Raw genomic sequence first — 18,704 nt, forward strand, 5'->3', positions numbered from 1 at the left:
GCCCCCTTCCTTACCCCTCCCATCCCTCCCCCTCGCCCCCACTCTCTTTCCCCCTCGCTCCGTCCTCTCTTTCCAACCTCTCATATCTTTTATCTCTTAGTTCTTGTACACAGACTGTTTCACCCTATCCTCACTCTCATAAATACAGAATGTTCCTCCCCCACAAATCTTTCTCCTGCTCACTCTTACACATACATTATCGCTCCCCCTACCTCCCTTTCGGATATATGATAATCCTATAATATCTCCATATATGAGCAATAGGGATACATGACCCATGCTATATCATCACCACACAAGGGCTTATCGGGATATGTGACCATAACCTATAATACCTCGATAAGGGAATAGCGATATGACAATAGCGTATACTATCGCCACATAAGGGAGACAGGAATATATGACAATCTCCTACAATTAAGGACAAAGTGACTGAGCACTGAGAGAAATTTGAGTTGATTAGAGAGAGGCAATATGGATTTGTAAAGGGCGGGTCATGTCTAACGAACCTCATTGAATTTTGAGGAATTAGCTGAAGTAGTAGACAGTGGAATGTCTGTGGATGTGTTGTATATGGACTTCCAGAAGGCTTTCAATGAGGTTCCGTATAAGAGAATGTTAGCTAAAATTAAAAGTCATGGAATTGAAGGCAAATTATTGGCCTGGTTCGGAGATTGGTTAGGCGGTAGGAGACAGAGTAGGGATAATGGGAATGTACTCAAATTGGAAGAAAGTGACTTGTGGTGTCCCACAAGAATCTGTGCTGGGGCCTCAACTGTTCACTATATTTATTAATGACAGCGGTAACATAATGGCCCAGAAATTTGGGTCGGAGGCTTCCCGTGGGTGCAAGACTCCGACCTGCACTTATCTGGCGCGCTAGCCGTTGAACTGTGGGCCTGCGTCGTATTCCGATCCTCGGCCTCCTCCAACTGCCGGTGCGCAGGAACTTGAATCCCTCCCCCTTGCACCATTCCTCTAGCCACGTATTCATCTGAAATATCCTTCTATTTCTACTCTGACTAGCACGTGGCACTGGTAGCAATCCTAAGATTACTACCTTTGAAGTCCTCTTTTTTAATTTACCTCCTAACTCCCTATATTCAGCTTTTAGGACCTCATCCTGTTTTTTTTACCTATATCGTTGGTACCTATATGCACCACGATAACTGGCTGTTCACCCTCCCCCTCCAGAATTTAAACCCTTCCTCTTTGATCAAGCTTTTGCTCACCAATATCTCCTTAGTTGACTCGGTGTCAATGATTATTCAGATTACACTCCTGTAACGGCAGAAATTCGTATTGTTGTTCCGAGAAAGTGAAGAGAGGGAGGCGCGTCGGTCCGAGAGAGGGGGCACTTCGGTCCGAGAGGGGGGGCGCTTCGGTCCGAGAGAGGGGGCGCGTCGGTCCGAGAGAGGGGGCGCTTCGGTCCGAGTGAGGGGGCGCTTCGGTCCGAGAGAGGGGGCGCGTCGATCCGAGAGAGGGGGCGCTTCGGTCCGAGAGAGGGGGCGCGTCGGTCCGAGAGAGGGGGCGCGTCGGTCCGAGAGAGGGGGCGCGTCGGTCCGAGAGAGGGGGCGCTTCGGTCCGAGAGAGGGGGCGCGCCGGTCCGAGAGAGGGGGCGCGCCGGTCCGAGAGAGGGGGCGCGCCGGTCCGAGAGAGGGGGCGCGCCGGTCCGAGAGAGGGGGCGCGCCGGTCCGAGAGAGGGGGCGCGCCGGTCCGAGAGAGGGGGCGCGCCGGTCCGAGAGAGGGGGCGCGCCGGTCCGAGAGAGGGGGCGCGCCGGTCCGAGAGAGGGGGCGCGCCGGTCCGAGAGAGGGGGCGCGCCGGTCCGAGAGAGGGGGCGCGCCGGTCCGAGAGAGGGGACTGTTGTGTATGTACCTGTAAGGGAATAACTGGTCTCAGACTGCAGTACCGGCAGTGACCACCCCTGTATAAAAGGCCCTAGCAGGCTTCTGTAGTTTCAGTTTCCAGGTTGTCTCCATTCAGTTAAGACTTGTTATAATCAACTCCTGCAGTCCGTGTCTCAATTATACACGGACATAATACTGGCGACGAGTAAGAAATGAACTTACCTGCAATTTGGCAGCACCTCAGACGACGTTATTGAAGGTCGGAGCTCGAAGAAAGAAAAAGAATAATCCGAAGAAACTCGAGAAACGGGCGTCGACCGTGGGCAACCGCCCTCCAAATCAGCGAATTGAAAAGTTGCAGGAGAGACTGTTGAGAGCCAGGCTTGGTTCTCCAGTCTGTGGTTTCCCAGCTAATCGGTCTGGTGGCAGGTAGTGCACTGATTCTTCCTGGGCTGCGGCGGGCTAGAGCTCGATCGGGTGGCTCTGCAACGGGGCCGGGCAGCGAGTCGGGAAGCAGAGAGAGAGAGAGGGTGGAGCACACAGGGCGCGGCCGGTGCTTCGAAGCCGGGCAGCGTTCGGACCAACGAAGAGGGAGGGAAGTGTCCCAGAGGGTCCGCTCCACGACGGGAATGGTTCTTCAATTAACGGAGCAAATATTGACGCGCGATAGACAAATAAAAATACCGCAGAGGGCAGCAGCGGCGGGAAAGCGCGTGAGGCGCCACCTTAACTCGGCGGGGAAGAAGGAAAAGCGTGGGAGGCGCCATTTTGATCCATCGGGGACGAAGGAAAAGCGCGGGAGGCGCCATCTTAGATTTTCAAGATGCCAAAGACTGGCGATATCACTGCCTTCGATAATGCAATAGAAGACTGGACCACGTATGTGGAAAGAGTCAAGGTATATTGCGAGGCAAACGAAATAGCCGATGTGAAAAAGGCATCGGTATTGCTAAATTTAATGGGCGCAAGAACGTACGGCCTATTGCGGGACCTGATTACTCCAGCCAAACTGAAGGCGAAGAGTTTTAACGAAATTGTAGCTATCCTACAGGAACACGTAAATCCTACACCGCTGCTGATAGCAGAAAGATTTAAATTCCACAGGAGAAATCAGCATAAAAATGAGAGCAATGCTGATTACCTTACGGAACTACGCAAGCTATCAAAGCACTGCCAGTTCGGAGCAGGACTGGCAGATACCTTATGGGACAAATTTGTCTGTGGACTCCTGAGTGAAGGAACCCAGAAGAGGTTACTCTCAGAGAAAGAGCTGACGCTAGATAAGGCTTTCAGCGTGGCAGTATCGTACGAAGCAGCAGCAAGGGGAGCTGCGGAAATACAACAAAAGCCACAGGAATACGGCACCCACGAAATGACACGGGGATTTGCAAAATGTTATCGCTGCGGCAGAACAAACCATGACCAGAAGGACTGCTGGTCCAAGGACAAAATATGCAGGCAATGCGGAAAGATGGGACACATTGCACGAGTTTGCAGGTCTGGGAAGAAGACCAACGACAACAAAAATGCTACTAAGGAACCGTACAGGAAAGTACAAAAGATGACGGACAGTAGTTCCGAAGACCAGATGAGCGATAGTGAATCCGGGAACAAGAGACTAAGCTGTCTCAAACTTCACAACGTAATCGCAAAAGAGGATCACCGAACCATTTGGGTCACCCTCACGATAGCAGGGTCCCAAGTCAAAATGGAATTGGATACAGGATCAGCTCTAACCGTCATGAATCGACGAGACTACGAGCGGCTATTCTCACACGTACCCTTCAGAGAGACATCCATTGTCTTGAGGACGTATACGGGGCAAAAAGTATACCCCAGAGGAAAAATAAGGGTGCCTGTCGAATACAACGGCAAGAAAATACGGAAATTGTATCTCTACATTCTGCAAGATGGTGGACCACCGTTATTGGGACGTGAATGGATCAGAAAGATAAGTTTAGACTGGCACTCCATTCAGGCACTGATGGTGGCTGGTAAAAAAGGATGACGACGTTACTCCTGGACGATTGTCAACAATCTTAGCTGACGCCAAAGAGGTATTTCAACAAGAACTGGGCACTCTTAAAGGCGTAACCGCCTCGATAAAAATAGGAGAATGCAATTCCCAAGTTTTTCAAAGCAAGACCGGTACCATGTGCAATTCATCCAGCCGTCGAGGCAGAGCTGGAGAATCTGGAGAATGCAGGCGTGTTATCTAAGGTAGACTGGAGCGAGTGGGCGACACCCATCATTCCTGTCATGAAGAAAACGTTAAAAAATAAGTCTGAGGAGCCAAGGAAGGTTCGCATCTGTGGGGACTTCAAGGTGACGGTGAACCCAGTCCTTCACACAGTACAATATCCTCTTCCAAGGATAGAAGTTCGCCTCACTATCTGGAGGGAAGCGTTTTACAAAAATTGACCTAGCACAAGCATATTTGCAGATGGAGGTTGAAGAATCCTCTAGGAAGTATCTCACGATAAACACTCACAAAGGTCTTTACCAGTTTAATTGACTGGTATTCGGAGTAGCATCAGCTCCGGCGATATGGCAAAGAGCAATGGAACAAGTCCTGCAAGGGATTCCGGGGACTCAGTGTTACTTGGACGACATCCTAGTGACAGGTGAAGATGACAGTGAACACCTTGTCAACCTAGAGCAGGTGCTCACTAGACTACGTGAACATGGGCTACGAGCCAATCGCCCCAAGTGCGAGTTTTTTAAGAAACAGATATCGTATTGTGGCCACGTGATTGATGAAGAGGGGTTGCATAAGTCCCCTGACAAAATTGAAGCGGTAGTTAAGGCTCCAGCGCCTGAAAATGTGTCGCAACTGAGGTCATTCCTCGGATTGGTGAATTACTACCATAAGTTTTTGCCGAATTTGTCCACAATTCTGCATCCACTGAACGCCCTACTACGAACGGGAGTAGCATGGAAATGGAGCGATGAATGTAAGCGGGCCTTTCAGAAGAGTAAGGACCTAATCACTTCAAGAGAAGTATTGGCTCACTACAACCCATCACTACCGATAAGACTGGCGTGTGATGCGTCTCCCTACGGCATTGGGGCAGTACTGTCACATAAATTCCTTGATGGTTCAGAGAGGCCGATAGCTTTTGCGTCACGCTCGTTAACGTCAGCCGAGAGTAACTACGCCCAGATTGACAGAGAGGCCCTCAGCCTGGTGTGGGGGGTGAAGAAGTTCAATCACAACCTGCACGGTCAGAAATTTACTCTACTAACTGATCATCAACCTATCGTCTCCATTTTCAACCCTCAGAAGGGCGTTCCGATAATGACGGCACAACGGCTACAGAGGTGGTCCCTTTTCCTAGGGGCACACCAATGTGACATCGAGTACAAAGGAACTAAACAGCACGGGAATGCTGATGGATTGTCGTGCCTACCGTTGCCGATGGTGGAAGAAGAACTGGCAGTGGATCCAGTGGAGTTATGCCACTCGACTATAGTCGAATGTCTCCCTGTGACGAATGCAAACATAGAAAAGGAAACACGAAATGACTCGACACACTCCTGGGTCTATGATTTAACGGTGAAGGGATGGCCAGCACATGGCGAACCACTGCTGCCAGCATTCTCGCCGAGAAGAGAACAGCTGTCAGTGTGCAGAGGAACCTTGATGTGTGGACCCAGAGTAGTAATTCCACCCAAATTGAAGGATAGAGTGCTCAATGAGCTTCATGAGGGTCATCTGGGAGGGGTAAAAATGAAGAACTTAGCCAGAGCGTTTGTGTGGTGGCCGGGAATCGATAGAGAAATCAAAGAGATGACCAAGAACTGTACAGGATGCCAGAAGGTCCAAAACGCCCCACCACAAGCCCCTCTACATCCATGGGAGTGGCCCTCATCTCCATGGCAAAGGGTGCACATTGATTTTGCTGGTCCCTTTATGGACTCGATGTTTTTAATTGCGGTGGATGCACATTCAAAGTGGCCAGAGGTAATAAAAATGTCCTCAACCACCACAGAAAAAACTATCGCAGTCTTACGAACCATATTCACCAGGAATGGGCTGCCTGAACAGATTTGCTCTGACAATGGACCACAGTTTGTGTCTGAAGAGTTCCGGAGGTTCTTAAAGAACAATGGTGTTCAGCATTACACATCCGCCCCATATCATCCAGCCACTAATGGATTGGCCGAGAGGTTTGTTCAAACATTCAAGAAGGCTATCAAGGCAATGTGTAATGAAGATATACCCCTACAACACAAGGTGGATAACTTCTTGTTTGCCTACCGGAATGCGACACATGCGGTTACCAACCAAACTCCAGCCATGATGTTCTTCAATCGAAGACTACGATGCTGCTTGAATTTGGTTAAGCCAAACGTCAGAAGAGATGTGGAGAACAGGCAGTTTCAGAATATGAATGGAAAGGCCGACCAGGAGTTTTAAGATAGGTCAACCAGTTTTGGCCCGGGACTACCACACAGAAAAATGGCAGCCAGGAACGATCTGTACATGGCAAGGACCTCTAATGTATACCTTGGACGTTGGAGAGAGCATTGTAAGACGCCATGCTGACCAGATTCTAGAGTCACTGGAAACGTCAACTCCACACCACGATCTGATACACCTGGCGATGAAACCGAAGTACCAATTGCATCTACCGCAGAATCGGTGATATTGGAAGCAGACGAACCAAACAACGACATTGATCCCGACGCAACCTTGCCAGAAGAACCTGATATCCCAAAGAGGCGTTATCCAGACAGAATCAGGAAGCCTCCTCAAAGACTGAACTTATAATTGCTTAACTTCAACCAATGTATCTAGCAACCGTAATTGTAATTAGTTATTTAGTTGTTAAATGAATGTTATGTACTGTTTATCTAAAAGGGGAGGAATTGTTGTGTATGTACCTTTTAAGGGAATAACTGGTCTCAGACTGCAGTACCGGCAGTGACCACCCCTGTATAAAAGGCCCTAGCAGGCTTCTGTAATTTCAGTTTCCAGATTGTCTCCATTCTGTAAAGACTTGTTATAATCAACTCCTGCAGTCCGTGTCTCAATTATACACGGACATAATATAACCCGGGGAGGATGTGCCCGGTGAGATCAGACAGTGTGTAACCCGGGGAGGATAGGCCGAGTGAGATCAGACAGTGTGTAACCCGGGGAGGGTGGGCCCAGTGAGATCAGACAGTGTGTAACCCGGGGAGGATAGGCCCAGTGAGATCAGACAGTGTGTAACCCGGGGAGGATGGTCCTGTGGTAAACCACTAATCTGCCTGTACAGAACATGTCTGGGCATGCCTCAGCTGGCTCCGCCCCTGGCTCCACCCCTAAGCCCAGGTATAAAGGTGATTGACCTCCAGTCCCCCTGGCTTTAAGGATCGGTCTACCAGCAGAGGCATGCTCGTATTCTTTTGTTAATAAAAGCCTACTTGTTATAAGTTTAACTCTTAGTCTTCTGGAGTTATTGATGGCGCATCAATTTTATTAACGAAAGGTTTTGAAATGGAGCAAATCCTGAAACCGGAACGCCTGGAACTGGACCCTCAAACGGCGGATGCATCAAATAACTTCGAGCACTGGCTGAGCTGCTTCGAAGCATTCCTGCAGGCCTCCAGCACTACCGTCAGGACCGAAGCCGACAAACTGCTAGTACTGAACTCACGGGTGAGCCACCAAGTATATTCGATTATCCGAGACGCTGTATCCTACACAGCCGCTATCACGATACTAAAAGAACGATATACTAAGCCAGTCAACGAGGTCTACGCTAGACACCTCCTGGCTACCCACAAACAGCGACCCGGGGAATCGGGTGACGAATACCTACGGGCACTGAGAGTCCTCGGCCGGGACTGCAAGTGCAAATTGGTGACGGCCGCGGAAAATACCGAAGACCTAATCAGAGACGCCTACGTCGCCGGCATCAGGTCCAGCTACACTCGACAGAGACTGCTAGAGCAAAGTGGGCTCAACCTGCAGAAGGCTGTGGCCCTTGCTAACTCACTGGACGTGGCCCTCCGAAACATGGATGCCTACCCCCCGACCATACGGCCCTCCCCGCCCCGTGGATGTCGCGGGGGCCGCCATCTTGGGACACGGTAAGGCCACAGGCCTGCGCCACGCCACCACCGCCACGGTCCACCTGCAGCCCAACTACAGCTGCGAAGTCCAGAGGCTCAAAGTGCTATTTCTGTGGCCAGGCCAAGCACCCCAGACAACACTGCCCGGCGAAGGACGCGATCTGCTCCAAATGCGGAAAGAAGGGGCACTATGCCAAAGTGTGCAGGGCAAAACCGACCAACTCCAGCAGTGCCGCGTGTGAGCCGTGCAGGTCGCCATCTTGGACACCACCAGCCGCGTGTGAGCCGTGCGGGCCGCCATCTTGGACATCACCAGCCGCGTGTGAGCGGTGCGGGCCACCATCTTGAACGTCACTTTGGGACCAGGCCCCTGACTCCCCCACTGCCTCGCGCGAGTACAACAGCGACCCACCGACCTCAACGATGGCCTCCATCATCCTGGACCAATCCAGGCCTCACCAACTGGCCAGGTCCATGATGGACATCAAGGTAAATGGTCATGCAACAAACTGTCTATTTGACTGCGGGAGCACGGAGAGCTTTATCCACCCCGACACGGTGCGGCGCTACTCCCTATCAGTCATGCCCAGGCGCCACCGGGTCTCTATGGCCTCCAAGTCCCATATGGCGGACGTCGGCGGCTACTGTGTAGCAACCCTGACAGTAATGGGCACAGAGTACAAAGACTTTAAACTCCTTGTCCTGCCACAGCTCTGCGCTGCTGTGCTACTGGGACTGGATTTCCAGTGCCACCTAGAGAGTGTCACGATGGCGTACGGCGGGCCCCTGCCCCCACTTACAGTCTGCAGCCGGCAAAATTTAAAACAACCGCCGCGCACAATATGCAGCCTATCCACCCTGAAAGTCAGCCCCCCCCACCCCCCCCCCATTGTTTGCTAATCTCGCCCACGACTGCAAGCCCATCGCAACAAAAAGCAGACGGTACAGTGCCGGGGATAGAAGCTTCATTAAAATAGAAGTAGAGAGACTCCTGCGGGAGGGGATTATCGAGGGCAGCACCAGCCCATGGCGAGCCCAAGTAGTGGTCGTGAAGACCAGCGAGAAACAGCGCCTGGTCATTGACTACAGTCAAACAATCAATAGGTATACCCAATTAGACGCATACCCCCTTCCCCGCATATCTGATATGGTCAATCAGATTGCACAATACCGGGTATTCTCTACCATTGACCTGAAGTCGGCATACCACCAACTCCCTATCAGACCTGAAGACCGCCAGTATACTGCCTTTGAGGCAAACAGCCGCCTCTACCACTTCGTCAGAGTCCCCTTCGGCGTCACCAACGGGGTCTCAGTCTTCCAAAGGGAGATGGACCGGATGGTTGACCAGAACGCGCTGCAGGCCACTTTTGCCTACCTGGACAATGTCACCATCTGCGGCCATGACGCCAATCTAGAAAAATTCCACCGAACAGCCCAGCGCTTAAATTTGACATACAACAAAGAAAAGTGTATGTTTCGCACCACCTGCCTCGCTATCCTTGGCTGTGTAGTGGAAAACGGAGTCATCGGCCCCGACCCCGACCAAATGTGCCCCCTTCTGGAACTACCCCTGCCTCACTGCCTCAAAGCCCTGAAGAGATGTCTGGGGTTTTTCTCTTATTACGCCCAATGGGTGCCCAATTACGCGGACAAAGCCCGGCCCCTTATCAAGTCAACCTCCTTCCCCTTGGCGGCAGAGGCCCGTGCAGCCTTCACCCGCATAAAAGAGGACATTGCAAAGGCTACAATGCACGCCGTGGACGAGTCCATCCCTTTCCAAGTGGAGAGCGATGCGTCTGACTTCGCCCTGGCCGCAACCCTTAACCAGGCGGGGAGACCCGTGGCCTTCTTTTCACGAACCCTCCAGGGCCCCGAAATTAGACACTCCTCAGTCGAAAAGGAGGCCCAGGCTATAGTGGAGGCTGTACGGCATTGGAGGCATTACCTGGCTGGTAAACGCTTCACCCTGCTCACTGACCAACGATCAGTAGCATTTATGTTGAATAACAAGCAGAGGGGCAAAATCAAAAACGACAAGATATTGCGGTGGAGGATCGAATTATCCACCTACAATTATGATATCTTATACCGGCCCAGGAAACTTAATGAGCCCCCGGATGCCCTATCCCGTGGAACATGTGCCAATGCACAGGTCGATAGGCTACGGGCCCTCCACAACGATCTCTGCCACCCGGGGGTCACCAGGTTTTTCCACTTCATTAAGGCCCGCAACCTGCCTTACTCCATCGAGGAGGTCAGGACCATGACCAGGAACTGCCAAGTCTGTGCCGAATGCAAACCGCACTTTTATAGGCCAGACAGGGCGCACCTGATAAAAGCCACCCGCCGCTTCGAGTGCCTAAGCGTAGATTTTAAAGTGCCCCTCCCCTCCTCTGACCGCAACACGTACTTCCTCAACATCATTGACGAGTACTCCCGTTTCCCGTTCGCTATCCCCTGCCCGGACATGACCAGCGCCACAGTCATCAAATGTCTCAATGACCTCTTCGCCATATTCGGTTTTCCCAGCTACATCCATAGTGACAGGGGCTCGTCGTTCACGAGCGACGAGCTGCGCCAGTACCTGCTCGAAAAAGGGATAGCCACAAGCAGGAACACCAGCTACAACCCCTGGGGTAACGGACAAGTAGAAAGGGAGAACGCGACAGTGTGGAAAACCGCCATGCTAGCCTTAAAGTCCAGAGGCCTCCCAACCTCCCGTTGGCAAGAAGTCCTCCCCGATGCGCTTCACTCCATACAGTCACTACTCTGTACCGCCACGAACGCCGCCCCTCACGAGAAAATGTTCGTCTTCCCTAAGAAATCCACCTCGGGGACATCGCTACCGCCATGGCTGACGTCTCCAGGGCCCGTCTTGCTCAGGAAGCACGTGAGGAGCCATAAAACAGACCCCCTGGTCGAAAGGGTCCACCTCCTCCACGCCAACCCACAATATGCATACGTGGCGTATCCTGACGGGCGGGAGGACACGGCCTACATACGAGACCTCGCACCCTCAGGTGCCACCGAAAACACCATTACCCACAACACACCCCTAGAAGGGAATCCACATCTAACCCAAGTAGACGGCACGCCAGGGCCCTGTGACCCACCCTTATACACCCACCGACCCCGCACCCACGAAGACGACACGCCGGTGCTCCGGCCCACGCGGGAAACGGCCGCGGGAAAAGAACCGCCGCAGCCGGCACCCCGACGATCACTACGGCAGACAAGACCCCCGGAGAGACTTGCCTATACGAACTTCTGAGACACTTCACCCCGCCGGACTCATTTTAAACAAGGGGTGAATGTGGTAAACCACTAATCTGCCTGTACAGAACATGTCTGGGCATGCCTCAGCTGGCTCCACCCCTAAGCCCAGGTATAAAGGTGATTGACCTCCAGTCCCCCTGGCTTTAAGGATCGGTCTACCAGCAGAGGCATGCTCGTATTCTTTTGTTAATAAAAGCCTACTTGTTATAAGTTTAACTCTTAGTCTTCTGGAGTTATTGATGGCGCATCAGGTCCCAGTGTGTAACCTGGGGAGGATGGGCCCAGTGTGATCAGACAGTGTGTAACCCGGGGAGGATGGGCCCAGTGTGATCAGACACTGTATAACCCGGGGAGGATGGGCCCAGTGTGATCGGACAGTGTGTAACCCGGGGAGGATGGGCCCAGTGAGATCAGACAGTGTGTAACCCGGGGAGGATGGGCCCAGTGTGATCAGACACTGTATAACCCGGGGAGGATGGGCCCAGTGTGATCGGACAGTGTGTAACCCGGGGAGGATGGGCCCAGTGAGATCAGACAGTGTGTAACCCGGGGAGGATGGGCCTCGTGAGATCAGACAGTGTGTAACTCGGAGGATGGGCCCAGAGAGATCAGACAGAGTGTAACCCGGGGAGGATGGGCCCAGTGAGATCAGACAGTGCGTAACCCGGGGAGAATGGGCCCAGTGAGATCAGACAGTGTGTAACCCGGGGAGAATGGGCCCAGTGAGATCAGACAGTGTGTAACCCGGTGAGGATGGGCCCAGTGTGATCAGACAGTGTGTAACCCGGGGAGGATGGGCCCAGTGTGATTAGACAGTGTGTAACCCGGGGAGAATGGGCCCAGCGAGATCAGACAGTGTGTAACCCGGGGAGGATGGGCCCAGTGTGATCAGACAGTGTGTAACCCGGGGAGAATGGGCCCAGCGAGATCAGACAGTGTGTAACCCGGGGAGGATGGGCCCAGCGAGATCAGACATTGTGTAACCCTGGGAGGATGGGACCAGCGAGATCAGACAGTGTGTAACCCGGGGAGGATGGGCCCAGTGAGATCAGACAGTGTGTAACCCGGGGTGGATGGGCCTAGTGAGATCAGACAGTGTGTAACCCGGGGCGGATGGGCCCAGTGAGATCAGACAGTGTGTAACCCGGGGAGGATGGGCCCAGCGAGATCAGACATTGTGTAACCCTGGGAGGATGGGACCAGCGAGATCAGACAGTGTGTAACCCGGGGAGGATGGGCCCAGTGAGATCAGACAGTGTGTAACCCGGGGAGAATGGGCCCAGTGAGATCAGATAGCGCCAGTCCCTCTAAAGCACAGAGAATTTGTGCATTTCCATCCAGAATTCTGGTGATTGTTCAGAAGCCAAAGCAGGCAGGACGAGGATCTGAGCAAATGGAGAAAATGAAACAGAAATACTCGGCCCTGAACTTTTACTTCTCTGAAACATTGGAGGAAAATTGTAAACTGCAATCCACTTCACAACATTAATATTGTTCTCCTTTTCTGCTCTGTGGTAATTAGATCTCCCGGGGAGTGACAGAGTAATTGAGAAAGGTCCACAGCTGGCGTAAACATGGATTGTAGACTGAGGAACAACAGGTGAAATAGCACAGGATTGTGAGAGCACCAACCAGAGAGAACCCTTGCGATTCAAAGGGCTTCTAGAGATCGACTGGGGAGAAAGGTCAGAGAGAGTCCCATTGACTCAGATACACACTGGTTCTGGAGATGGACTGGGGAGAAAGGTCAGAGAGAGTCCCATTGACTCAGATACACACTGGTCCTGGAGATGGACTGGGGAGAATGGTCAGGGAGAGTCCCATTGACTCAGATACACACTGGTCCTGGAGATGGACTGGGGAGAAAGGTCAGAGAGAGTCCCATTGACTCAGATACACACTGGTCCTGGAGATGGACTGGGGAGAAAGGTCAGAGAGTCCCATTGACACAGATACACACTGGTCCTGGAGATGGACTGGGAAGATAGATCAGAGTCCCATTGACTCAGATACACACTGGTCCTGTAGACCGTATACAAAGGTTACAGGGTAATGCAGGAAATGGTGAGAATAGGACTGGGAGAGTCTGACCACTGAGCACAATTATCCAGCATGAGGCCGTGCAATGGGATGTGAAGTGAGATCAGTTTCTGTCTCTAAACACACAGTCACACTGAATCTTGTGTGTTGTAGAGTAAAGGGGTTTGATCTAAGAGGTGACTCCAGTCTGAGGCCGAGGCCAGTAGACTTTAACTATCTCCCCGCCCCCAGCACCAACTCAGAAAGAACTGACCTTTATGATGGCCATGATATCAGTATTATACTGCCTGTTAAGGTGATACCAGACATTCAATTATATTTCATATCCAACTCTCTAAAGTCTTATAATTCTGAACTGGATGCTGGGTTTTACGAAAATGTATTTACTCTGATTCTTTTGCTGGATTTCACAATTGAAGTTGATTTAAATGATTAATTTATTCATAAACTGGTGATAAAATGATATATAAATCTTATATTTTAATAAAGATTTGTAAAATTGCAAACAATTTATTATTTTGTGTGGTCACCTGATCCAGCTCCCTTCCTTGGCCGAGGGTTCTGTTTATTAAACTGAGAGAGGTGTTTGTCCCGATATTTTCTAGATTCCTTTCCCTGCTCGTTCAGCACAGTCCCCTGATTATCGTGGAGCCTAAAAACACCATGTTTCAGCTCTTCAAAGACTGACTGGAGTTTCCAGAATTGTCCTTTACTGAAATTTTGTAACATTTCAGATGTGCAACGGTGACGATCGGATATTTCGCCGTCAAGTTCAGTATATTGTGTAATTTAAATGGTCACTGTTAACAGTAACAGATTTAGATGGTTTAAGACAATCTGATTTTCAGCAGTCACAGGGTGTATCTCCAACAATGTGACTTTTATTGATGTATTTCTGTAGATGTGGCGCTGCTTAATGTTCTGTACAGCTGGAACTGACGGTGGATTCAGTAAATCCGCAGTGTCAGGTCTGGTGGTGTAAAAAATCCGTTATTGGAATCGCAGCTTCATGGTTAGAAACACTGGCTGAATGTTCAGGGTTACTGTTCTGAACTAAACTCCGAACATGTCATGTTGGTTTTGTTATTTCCGTGTTCAGTTATTTTCGGCAATCGAGTTCCTCTATTTCTAGGGTAACAATCTGTTCGATCGCAGCACAATGGCAAACATTCAAAGACCGAATGGATGAGCTACAGAATTTGTTCATTCCAGTTTGGCATAAAAATAAAAATAAAAAGGTGACTCAACCGTGGCTAACAAGGGAAATTAGGGATAGCATAAGATCCAAGGGGAGGACATATAAATTGGCTAGAAAAAGCAATAATCCTGAGGATTGGGAGCAGTTTAGGAGTCAACAAAGGAGGACAAAGGGATTAATTAAGAAAGGGAAAATAGAATATGAGAGTAAGCTAGCAGGGAACGTAAAAACTGACTGTAAAAGCTTTTATAGATATGTGAAGAGAAAAAGATTAGTGAAGTCAAGCGTAGGTCCCTTACAGTCAGAATCAGGGGAATTTACAATGGGGAACAAAGAAATGGCAGACCAACTAAATACATACTTTGGTTCTGTCTTCACAAAGGAGGACACAAATAACCTCCCAGAGATGTCGGGGAACATAGGGCCTGATGAAAGGGTGGAACTGAAAGAAATCAGTATTTGTAGGAAAATTGATGGGACTAAAGGCCGATAAATCCCCAGGGCCTGATGGTCTACATCCCAGGGTACTTAAGGAAGTGGCCCTAGAAATAGTAGATGCATTGCTGGTCATCTTCCACAACTCGATAGACTCTGGAACGGTACCCATGGATTGGAGGGTAGCTAATGTCACCCCACTATTCAAAAAAGGTGGTAGAGAAAAAGCGGGGAATTATAGACCGGTAAGCCTGACATCGGTAGTGGGGAAAATGCTAGAGTCTATTATAAAAGATGTAATAGCAGAGCACTTGGAAAGCAGTGACAGGATCGGACAAAGTCAACATGGATTTACAAAAGGTAAATCATGCTTGACTAATCTACTGGAATTTTTTGAGGATGTAACTGATAAAATAGATAGGGGAGAACCAGTGGATGTGGTGTATTTGGACTTTCAGAAGGCTTTCGATAAGGTCCCACACAAGAGATTAGCATGCAAAATTAAGGCACATGGGATTGGGGGCAAGGTATTGACTTGGATAGAGAACTGGTTGGCGGACAGAAGGCAAAGAGTTGGAATAAACGGGTCGCTTTCCGAGTGGCAGGCAGTGACTAGTGGGGTACCGCAAGGATCGGTCCTCGGACCCCAGCTGTTCACAATATATATTAATGCTCTGGACAAGGGAATTGGATGTAATATCTCCAAATTTGCAGACGACACAAAGCTGGGCGGGAGGGTAAGCTGCGAGGAGGATGTCAGGAAACTCCAGTACGATTTGGACAGGTTGGGTGATTGGGCAGAAACATGGCAAATGCACTATAATGTGGATAAATGTGAGGTTATCCACTTTGGTGGCAAAAACAGGAAGGCAGATTATTATTTGAATGGCAATAGATTGGGAGAAGTGTAAGTGCAAAGAGACCTGGGCGTCCTTGTGCACCAGTCACTGAAGGTAAGCATGTTAAGAAGGCAAATGGTATGTTGGCCTTCGTAGCAAGAGGGTTCGAGGACAGGAACAAGGATGTCTTGCTACAGTTGTACAGGGCCTTGGTGAGACCGCACCTTGAGTATTGTGTGCAGTTTTGGTCACCTTACCTGAGGAAGGACGTTCTTGCCATGGAGGGAGTGCAGCGAAGATTCACCAGGCTGATACCTGGGATGGCAGGAATGACGTATGAGGAGAGATTGTGTCGATTGGGCTTATACTCACCGGAGTCTAGAAAATTGAGAGGGGATCTCATCGAAACCTATAAAATTCTGTCAGGTCTGGACAGACTAGATGCAGGGAGGATGTTTCTGATGGCCGGGGAGTCCAGAACCAGGGGTCATAGTCTAAGGATAAGGGGTAAGCCATTTAGGACTGAAATGAGGAGGAATTTCTTCACCCAGAGAGTGGTGAACCTGTGGAATTCTCTGCCACAGAGGGCGGTGGAGGCTAGTTCATTAAATATATTCAAGAAAGAGTTGGATATATTTCTTGAGGCTAAAGGAATCAGGGGATATGGGGAAAAGGCAGGGACAGGGTACTGAATTTGGATGATCAGCCAATACATTGAATGGCGGAGCAGGCTCGAAGGGCCGAATGGCCTACTCCTGCTCCTATCTTCTATGTTTCTATGTTTCCAATTTATATCCGAAGGACCGTGAAACTTCAGTGTAAACTGCAGTCTATGTATTCGGTAGTCTCGGAGTTGGAACCTGTTGTTTCTGAGCAGTAGGTTATATAGATACATATATTTCGTAATACCTCCTCTTGCTATGATTTATTAACGCTTTGTTCTAAATTTGATAACACCTGTTTCAATACATTTTGTATAGAGAATATTGTTCCATGTTATTCGGTTCTGGGCACTGCTCCCTCGTAAGATATATTGGTCTTGGAGAGGATGCTGCACAGGTTCATTGGAATGACACCGGAGATAAAAGTGTTCAATTATGAGGACAGGTTGCATAGACTAGGTTTTCTATTCCCCAGAAGATGAAGTGGTGATTTAATTGAGGTTTTTAAGATGATTAAAGGATTCAGTAGGGTGTATAGACAGAAATTATTTCCTCTGGTGGAGGAGTCTTGAACAATGAGGCATAACCTTCAAATTAGAGCTAAGCTCTAATGATGTCAAAGTATGTCTCCACAAAAAGGGCAGTGGAAAACTGGAACTCTCTCCCCCTAAAAGCTGTTGCGGCTCGGTCAATTGAAAATGTCAAAACTGAGATTAGTAGATGTTTGTTAGGCATTAAGGGTTAACGAACTATGGCGCATGCATTGAGTGAAGACCCAGATCAGCCATGATCTACTGAAATGGTGGAACAGTCTGAAGGGGCTGAATGGCCTCCTCCTGTCGCTATGTTCAGTTGTATTCCTCCCACCACTGGGGGCGATGTAGTGAACATTCCCGCTGTCCACCTTTTCCCAGGAGTGCAGTGAAGACATCCCAGTCCCTCTGCCTCAGTCTGAGCAAAGCCATGGAGATTGAGTTGTGATGAATTAAAAGCCTGCTCCCTCTCCAAGGAGAAACTAGACCGCGAGAGGCAGCGACAGCGACCCTCCGCTCAGCAAACTCCAGCCCGGCTTTCACACCGGGAGGCGGAGGGGGATTATCACGCAGGCGCAGTGATGTCACAGTCAGCCTGAAATATCAGAAACAACAACAGGAAATGCTGGAAAAACTCAGCAGGCCAGGCAACATCCATGGAGAGAAAAAACAGAGTCAACGTGTCGGGTCGAAACCTTTTTCAAAACTGGAAAGGAAATAGATCGAAAGGCAGTGCTGGGAGAGAACAAAAGAAGTGAAGAGACATTAAGAGGTATTCAAAACGAGACGCGATGGTGATAGGACGAGTGGAGACAAAAGACGGCTCCAGATTAGGTGTGAGATGTTCTGGCAGAATGGGAGACAGCTGCCATGTGGGAGATCTGTTTCATTTCCTTTCCAGTTTTGAGAAAGGGTTAGACCCGAAACGTCGACTCTGTTTGTTCTCTCCACGGATGTTGCCTGGCCTGCTGAGTTTTTCCAGCATTTTCAGTTGTTTCGGATTTCCAGCATCTGCAGTATTTTGCTATCGTACTGAAATATCAGAAATAACAACAGAAAATGCTGGAAATACTCAGCAGGCCAGGCAGCATCCGTGGAGAGAGAAACAGAGTTAATGTTTCAGGTCTGGGACCCTTCATCAGAACTGGAAAAAACTGGAGATGTAACATATTAAGCAGGTGCAGAGACAGGGGCGGGGGGGGCGGTTAGGAGGGGAGGAAGGAATTGAAAGAACACCCTGTACTATTGAAAGAGGCAGGAAAGATAAAATGTTGCAAATGGGAATGGCCTCTTACCCTCTCTAGATCTTATCATTGCTAACTGCCGACGTGACGTCGGCCGTCTCCATTTCTCTGCTCCCCTCACTCACTCCAACCTACCTCCCTCTGAACTTGCAGCACTCCGATCGCTCCGATCCAACCCTAACATTATCATTAAACCTGCTGATAAGGGTGGTGCTGTTGTTGTTTGGCGAACCAACCTCTACCGTGCGGAACCTGAACGCCAACTCTCCAACACCTCCTCCTACCTCCGCCTGGACCATGACCCCACTAGCAAACATCAAGCCATTGTTTTCAAGCGTGTCACTGACCTCATCTCCTCTGGAGATCTTCCCTCCATGGCCGCCAACCTCATAGTCCCCCAACCCCGCACAGCCCGCTTCTACCTCCTTCCCAAGATCCACAAACAGGACTGCCCTGGTAGTCCCATCGTTTCAGCCTGTTCTTGCCCCACGGAACTTATCTCTTCCTATCTCGACTCTATTTTTTCTCCCCTTGTCCCATCTCTTCCCACCAACATTCGCGAC

The sequence above is a fragment of the Somniosus microcephalus genome, unplaced genomic scaffold (genome assembly GCF_052327205.1).
Source record: "Somniosus microcephalus isolate GS21.2 unplaced genomic scaffold, FLI_Smic_1.0 scaffold90, whole genome shotgun sequence".
Taxonomy (NCBI): domain Eukaryota; kingdom Metazoa; phylum Chordata; class Chondrichthyes; order Squaliformes; family Somniosidae; genus Somniosus; species Somniosus microcephalus.